Here is an 8522-nt window from a genome sequence, read left to right on the forward strand (position 1 = left end):
ATAATAATAATAATAATAATAGCATTTATTAAGCACTTACTATGTGCAAAGCACTGTTCTAAGCGCTGGGGATGTTACAAGGTGATGAGGTTGTCCCACGGGGTGCTCACAGTCTTCATCCCCATTTTACAGATGAGGGAACTGACGACCAGAAAAGTTAAGTGATTTGCCCAAAGTCACACAGCTGACAAGTGGTGGAACCAGGATTTGAACCCATGACTTGTGACTCAAAAGCCCGGGCTCTTTCCACTGAACCTCGCTGCTTCTCTTGACACCAAGGTTGCGGGCTTGTGAGATGGGAAGGATGGTAGTGGCAACTACAGTGAGAGGAAAATCAGGGAGAGGGCAGGGTTTGGGAGGGAAGATAAGGAGTTCAGTCTTGGACATACTGAATTTTAGATTGCGAGCAGACATCTAGATGGAGACGTCCTGAAGGCAGGAGGGGATACGAACCTGGAGGGAGGGAGAGAGAGCAGGAGTAGAGATGTAGATTTGGGTGTCATCAGCGTATAAATGATCGTTGAAGCCATGGGAGTGAATGAGTTCACCAAGGGAGTGAGTGTAGATAGAGAACAGATGGGGTCCAAGAACTGACCCTTGAGGAAAACCCTTACAGCAAGGGGATGGGAGGGGGAGGAAGAGCCCGCAAAGGAGACTGAGTATAAACAGCTGGAGAGATAAGAGGAGAACGAGGAGAGGATGGAGTCTGTGAAGCCAAGTTGGATAGTGTGTTGAGGAGAAGGGGGTGATCCACAGTGCCAAAGGCAGATGAGAGGTCGAGGAGGATTAAGATAGAATAGGAGCCATTCGATTTGGGAAGAAGGAGGTCATTAGTGACATTTGAGAGGTCAGTTTCGGTGGAGTGTAGGAGATGGAAGCCAGATTGGAGGGGGTCAAGGAGAGAGTTGGCGTTGAAGAATTCGAGGCAGTGAGTGTAGATGACTCGTTCCAGGAGTTTGGAAAGTAAGGGTAGGATGGAGGTAGGTCGATAACTAGAAGGGGCAGTGGGGTCAAGAGAGGTTTTTTTTAAGATGGGAAGACATGGGCATGTTTAAAGGCAGAGGGGAAGGAATCAGTGGAGAGTAAGTGGTTGAAGAAGGAGGGGAGGAGGGAAGGGGTGAGAGATTCCATAAGATGAGAGGGAATGGGGTCTGAAGCCAGGTGGATGGAGTAGCACTTGAGAAGAGGGAGGATATTTCTTCTGAAGAGACTGCTGGGAAGGATGGAAGAGTAGTGGAGAGGGTTGAGAGCGGGGGGGATGGAGAAAGGGGAGGGGTGATTTGGGGAGCTCATACCTGATGGAATTAATTTTACTAATGAAGTAGGAGGCCAGATCGTTGAGGGTGAGGGATGGAGGAAGGGGAGGAACACAGAGCCTGGGAAGGGAGTTAAATGTACGGAACAGCTTACAGGGATGATGGGCATGGGTGTCAATAAAGGAGGAAAAGTAGGAGATAGTGCAGCGTTAGGAGATGATGAGGTCGACGGTGTGACCAAGTTGGTGAGTGGGCGAGGTGGGGTGGAGCAGGACGTTGGCATTGTCAAGGGGAGATAGAAGGCGGGTGACAATATACCTTCCTACAATGTCCACTCAAATACCTTCAGATTTGGTTATACTCTCGTGTATTTCTGTAGGTATATATTGTTATTTGAAACACCTGGCTCCTCTTATCTAGTATTGTAAAAGGTTCGTGCTTTTATATTGGAACTACCTCCCTCACTAGTTTGAAAGCTCCTGGAAAGCAAGAACCACATTTTATCCTTCCTAGATAATTCCACATACAGTGCATACAACAATTGTGTTTTCTTGTATTTCTGAACTGTACTTTCCTACTACAGTGTTCTGCAAACAGTAAGCACTCAATAAATACGATTGAATGAATTGAATGAATGAATGAATAAAACTGTGAATTGGGCAAAGATGGCATTCACCAAACACTGCTGCTAATCAATCAATCATATTTATTGAGTGCTTACTGTGTGCAAAGAGCTATACCATGCACCTGAAAGACCACAGTATAATAGATTTGGAAGGCTTTTCCCTGCTTAAAATCTAGAAGAGTGTACTAATATTGCCTCATCCAACCTCCGAACATCCCTGTGAGATTCAAAAGAGCTAAAAGAAGTAGTTATCTTCATTTTATAAATAGGAAAGGAGAAAAATGGGAAGTGAGAGATCCAGGATTAGAAGGCAAATCTGCCATTACTGGCTGGCCTTTCTACCTTATTTAATAATAAATGGTTAATGCTTTATTGAGCTATTTACCTGCCTCTTGAAGGGGGCTCAGTCACTTTGCTGGTTGATTTGTAAGGCTCAGGGTCTGGATGATAATGTCTCTTTGATGTTTTGGAGTGACTCCTGAGAGGTGGTCCCCAGGCCATTGCTTGCAACAAAGGAAGCAATGGGATAGCTCATTATTCTTTTATCTTTCTTTATAGAAATAATGAAAGCTTCAGTAGGATGTCATGCCCCTACACTTTAAAGATACGGTGAAATTATTGAATTTTTAATTGTGCACACTGGGGATAAGGTGCAAAATGTGTTTGCCTGAGCTTGTAGGGATTTTGATTTTTCAAAAGCTTTGCCTCCAAAGTCTGCTTATCTAAAAGGAAAATGTCATCTAAATTTTTCCTGAATTTAAGGTAGGTTAATAACTGTTGGAATTCTTCATTTTATTCACATTAGAAATAACATATAGATTACAAAACTGAATCGTTGGTGGGGGTTCTTATGATGTTCTTATTTTCATCTTTCTCTTCAAATATTTGGTGACTGGGTGAAAAAAAACTGCTGAAAATTTGATTGGGATAGTGGAAGATTTATTTCTGATTATTATATTTAATATTAGCTGTTCATTCAGTACTGAACTTTATATACACTGTAACATACTTGTGGGCAGAGATTATCTACCAATTCTATTGAATTGTACTTTCCCGATATGTTTAATACACTGCTCTGCACATAGAACCTGCTCAAAAAAAAAAACCCACTGATTGATTTTGGTATTCAAATTTTTACAGGAAAAAAATACAGAAATCAACAGTAGTACTCAAATTACGTGAGCTCTGTAGCTAAACATTTATAATCACAAAGGTTTCATTGTGCTCTTCTAATGAACAGGTTTGGTTCTCAAGTCAAAGCAGGTTTAGTCTCAAGTCTAAGAAGCAGCATGGTGTAGTGGATAGAGTATGGGCCTGGGAGTCATAAGGTCATGAGTTCTAATCCCGCCCTCACCACGTGTCTGCTGTGTGACCTTGGGCAAGCTACTTAACTTCTTTTGGCCTCTGTTACCTCATCTGTAAAAAGTGGGGATTAATAGTGTGAGTACAATATGGGACAGGGACTGTGTCCCACCTTGTATCTACCCCAGCCCTTAGAACAGTACATGGCACAGAGTACGAACTTAACAAGTACTATTATTATTAATGATAATAATGAATTATACCTATAAAAGGACAAAAGTTCAACAGTGCCCAACACCCAGCACTGAAATCGGTGTTTTCTGTTCACCTGAATCAAGGAAAATTCTCCCCTCTAGGCCAGTGAAAATGATCCCTTCTTTATTCTCTTTTAGGGTCTCACAAATCCCACCCATCAAATTGAATTCTTAGAAATGACGATGCTTGTATATCTAAGCATGGAATAATGTGATTAGGACTTGTTTTGATGTGTATAGATCTATAATTCTATTAATTTATATTGATGTCTGTTTACTTGTTTTGATGTCTGTGTCCCCTCTTCTATACTGTAAACACAGTGTGGGCAGGGATTGTCTCTCCTTATTGCTGAATAAAGCAATAAAGCGCTTAGTACAGTGCTCTGCACACAGTAAGTGCTCAATTAATATGATTGAATGAATGAATGATTACATTGATTAGTCATAATCCTTAATGTCAACATTAATCAATGATGGTAACCAAAATGGAATAGATTCAAGTGTGGATAGTGCTTTTCCTAAAATACTTTCAAGTTTAATCAAAGAAGTGAAAACTAGTCTACTCTAGATTGAGCAGTGGCACAGGTAGTTCAAAATAATTGACAATATCAAACGGAGGTTAGGCAACCCAGCATGGAAAATGTGGCGGTACTGCTTCAGATATCTCAGGTTGCAACAAGGGGCTAAAGTTGATGGGAATGTATAAGTGGCAGTTGATGGTCTACCTTGAATAATTGGTCATTTACTAGATATTTTGTCCCCTATTAAGATTATTTGGTTTACAAGGGTACTTTTTGATTTTTACAAAAATATTTGTTAAGAACTTTCTGTTTTCCAAGTACTGTACTAAGTGCTGGGGAAGATTCAAAACAATCAGGTTGGACAAAGTCTAAGCTTGATTTCCTGGCAATGTCACTCATTTTCCAAATAGGTTTGTACCCGGTCCCCAGCAAAGTCTGAACAACTAGCTTGTGGCTTCTTTCCTACATTCATGCTATCTCTAGTCTCTCTTTGGTGCCTTCCCCTTTAGGCCTACTTTTAAATATTTTATTAACTGACCATATGTCAGGGTTAGGTTCCTTTATACATAAGTGGCTTTTGGTTATTTCACTTTTTTAGTAATTACTTTTAATTATAGTGGATAGTAGTATCCATTAAAATCTTTTTGGCCTGGAACACCAGGCTTCAGAGCTACTTTGTAACTCATGGATTTTTTTAGTTAGTCCTTAGTAACGCTGCTCCGAGAAGCCTCAAACCAGCATGGATCACCTGATATCTTTCAGGACAGAGAACAGCCCAATGATGCTGATTTCTCTCCACTTAGAGAGGCTACAAATGGGTACGGGCCATCAACCATTGCCCAGTACAGAGACCTGCCTGGGTACGCTGAGATCGCTTTGCCAAGCAGCCACATTTCAATATACAATTTGATAACCTAAACCAAACGATGATAGACACAATCTGGTCTAATAAAGTGATTTGAAAAGCAGTATGACCTAGTTGATAGCCAACGGGCCTGGAAGTCAGATGCATCTGGGTTCCAATCCCAGCTCTGCCCATTGTCTGCAGTGTGACCTTGGGCAAGTTATTTTCACTTCTCTGTGCTTCAGTTACCACATCTGTGAATCAATCAATCAATCAATCAATCATATTTATTGAGTGCTTACCGTGTGCAGAGCACTGTACTAAATGCTTGGGAAGTACAAGTTGGCAACATATAGAGACAGTCCCTACCCAACAGTGGGCTCACAGTCTATAAGGGGGAGACAGAGAACAAAACCAAACATATTAACAAAATAAAATAAATAGAATAGATATGTACAAGTGAAATAAATAAATGAATAAAGAAATAAGTAAATAAATAAATAAATAAATAAATAAATAAATAAATAGAGTAAGAAATATGTACAAACATATATACATATATACAGGTGCTGTGGGGAAGGGAAGGAGGTAAGATGGGGGGAATGGAGAGGGGGACGAGGGGGAGAGGAAGGAGGGGGCTCAGTCTGGGAAGGCCTACTGGAGGAGGTGAGCTCTCAGTAGGGCCTTGAAGGGAGGAATAGAGCTAGCTTGGTGGATGTTGGGAGGGAGGGCATTCCAGGCCAGGGGGATGACGTGGGTCGGGGGTCGATGGCAGGACAGGCAAGACTGAGGCACGGTGAGGAGATTAGCGGCAGAGGAGTGGAGGGTGCGGGCTGGGCTGTAGAAGGAGAGAAGGGAGGTGAGGTAGAAGGGGGCGAGGTGATGGGGAGCCTTGAAGCCGAGGGTGAGGAGTTTCTGCCTGTGAAATGGATTTTAAGACTTTTATCCTCACGTGGAACATGGATTGTGGCCAATTTGAATAGTTTGTATGTGCCTCAGTGCTTAGTATGGTGCCAAGCTCATAATAAAAAGTAACAAATACCATTTAAAAAATGACTGATAGAAGGAACTGAATAATCAGTTTATTTCTAGGAGTTTCTAGTCAAAGGGATTGAGTATTTTTTTTTCCTTTTGGAACGATACAAGCACCTGCTGTGAGTTTTACTGAGTGCTGAAAATTATTAGCTGTCACTTCACTAATGGCTTTGCTTCAAAGATCAGTCCTGGTAATTGGACTTTAAGACATGGCAGCATCTGTTTAAATGTAAATAAGGGTAGGGGTGCTAGTAGCAGGAGTGGATCAAGAGCAGAGGAACTTGTCTGATGAATGAGTAATCAACCCAATCTTTAGATCCCAGGAACTTTTCTGATGCTTTCTCCGTACGTTTTAAATGAATCAATAGAACATTGAGATATTTCATTAATTTTTAAATGCCACAAAACTTTGGCCTCATGTTCTGCATATCTTAAGCCCTCAATAAATGCCATTAATTGATTTAGAAAATGCCCAATTTTACAGGTGTCCTGGTCTCAACATTTCATCTCCTGCTAGCCTTCTACCTTCTGAGTTTGTACAGGTGTTGGCAATCTTACCTCTGAGCACTGATATACTCTTCCATGGTCTTTCAAGCCATTAGCAAATAATAAAGATGGTAATACACTAAGTCACGGCAAATAAGGAAAGCCACTGAGTCCTTGATATCTTAACAAAAAAGTCACCTTCCAAAATCAGAGCTTACCAGATCCTGGGAAAATATCTTTCTTTACCAGAATTCTGTTCAGGGCACCTTTCACCTCTTCATTTTTCAGACTGTAGATCAGGGGATTTAGCATGGGAGTGAATATTGTATAGGAGAGAGAAAGCAACTTCTTGCTCTCAGGAGTGTAGGAGGATTTGACACGGAAATAGGTCGAGCTTGCAGCCCCGAAGAACAGTGAGATCACAATGAGGTGGGATAAGCAGGTGGAGAAGGCTTTGCGACAGCCCTTGGCAGAGTATATCATCAGGATGGTGATGAGGATGCAGATGTAAGATACAATGATCAATCCAAAGGGGAGCATCAGAATGATAACAGTCCCAGTTACACCATACACCTCAAACACGAAGGTGTCTGTGCACGCCAGCTCCAAGAGAGGAGGGCTATCACAGAAGAAGTAGTTAATAACATTAGGCCCACAGAAGGGCAATGTAAACATCATTGTAGTCTGTACTGTGGTCACAGGAATTCCTGATAGCCAGGAAGCCAGGGCCAGCTGTAGACAGAGCCCCCGGTTCATAATGATATCTAAGCTAGCTCTCTTCCTCCCTTCAAGGCCCTACTGAGAGCTCACCTCCTCCAGGAAGCCTTCCCAGACTGAGCCCCTTCTTTCCTCTCCCCTTCGTCCCCCTCTCCATCCCCCCATCTTACCTCCTTCCCTTCCCTGCAGTACCTGTATATATGTATATATGTTTGTATATATTTATTACTGTATTTATTTATTTATTTATTTTACTTGTTCATATCTATTCCATTTATTTTATTTTGTTAGTATGTTTGGTTTTGTTCTCTGTCTCCCCCTTTTAGACTGTGAGCCCACTGTTGAGTAGGGACTGTCTCTATATGTTGCCAACTTGTACTTCTCAAGCACTTAGTACAGTGCTGTGCACACAGTAAGTGCTCAATAAATACGATTGATTGATTGATTGATTGATAATGAGAGAATAGCGGAGTGGGTCATAGTTGGCTGCATGTCTATCATAAGCCATCGTTGTCAGGATCCAACATTCTGAGACCCCGAAAAAGAAGGAGAAATACATCTGGGCTGCACAGCCACCAAAGGAAATATTTTGATTCTTGGACAGGAAATTGTTGAACATTTTGGGGATGATGACAGTAGTTCAGCCTATATCCATTAGGGACAGACTCCTGAGGAAAAAGTACATGGGAGTTTGAAGGGCAGGATCAACTGAGGAGACCAGCACTAAGACGGAGTTTCCCATCAAGACTATTAGGCACATCACAAGTAAAATCATTAATAGGTAGACACGAAATTCATGGAGATTGGAGAAACCCAAAAGAATGAATTCAGTCACATGTGACTGATTGCCTTCCTTCATTCGTGTTGGGCTTTCTTTTAACAGTGCAAGTACAGAAATATCTGGGACCAAAATGCTTCTTCTCTTTCAGGAAAAAAAAATCAATAGTAATGTTTTCAGAGTCCAGGTCTTGTCTACAAGCATTTGTCAGGATGAGGTTGGGTAACTTTAGTCCTGGATCAAAGAGGTGACTGTGGAATGTATGGCATCTAAGTTTTCTTTGGGTAGAAACAAGTTCAGGAGAGTGAGGAAGTGGTGAAGTTAGCCAGTATTACAAATTCTGCAAAGGAATGATGAGAAAGTGTTTCATTTTTATCATCACTTGCTAATAATGTTTATCATTTTAGAAGCCTCATTTTCCCCACTATACTTTGTCCTACCAACTTCATAGGACAGGACAAAGCTTGCTAGGGGATTAAATAATCACAGCTTGCCTGCAGGGAACAAAGCACCTCAATACATGATTCATACATAGTAATCTCTTCAAATCCCCATCACACAACAACACATACAAACCCACTTACAAACGAACACACTTATCCACATGCACACAGGCTGGGTACTCAAGGTGAACGTTTCACAAGAAAATCAAACAAAACCAAACAATGGGCTTCTTAGTAACATAGAAGATCCCCAGATTGGTT

The 8522-nt window shown here is 41.4% G+C and overlaps 1 pseudogene; it reads right to left on the reverse strand.

Moving 5' to 3' along the window:
- Positions 1-6608: 6608 nt before the first annotated feature.
- On the reverse strand, positions 6609-7782 carry LOC119925344 (annotated as a pseudogene).
- Positions 7783-8522: the final 740 nt, after the last annotated feature.

This window comes from Tachyglossus aculeatus, chromosome 3 (assembly GCF_015852505.1).
Source record: "Tachyglossus aculeatus isolate mTacAcu1 chromosome 3, mTacAcu1.pri, whole genome shotgun sequence".
Classification (NCBI taxonomy): domain Eukaryota; kingdom Metazoa; phylum Chordata; class Mammalia; order Monotremata; family Tachyglossidae; genus Tachyglossus; species Tachyglossus aculeatus.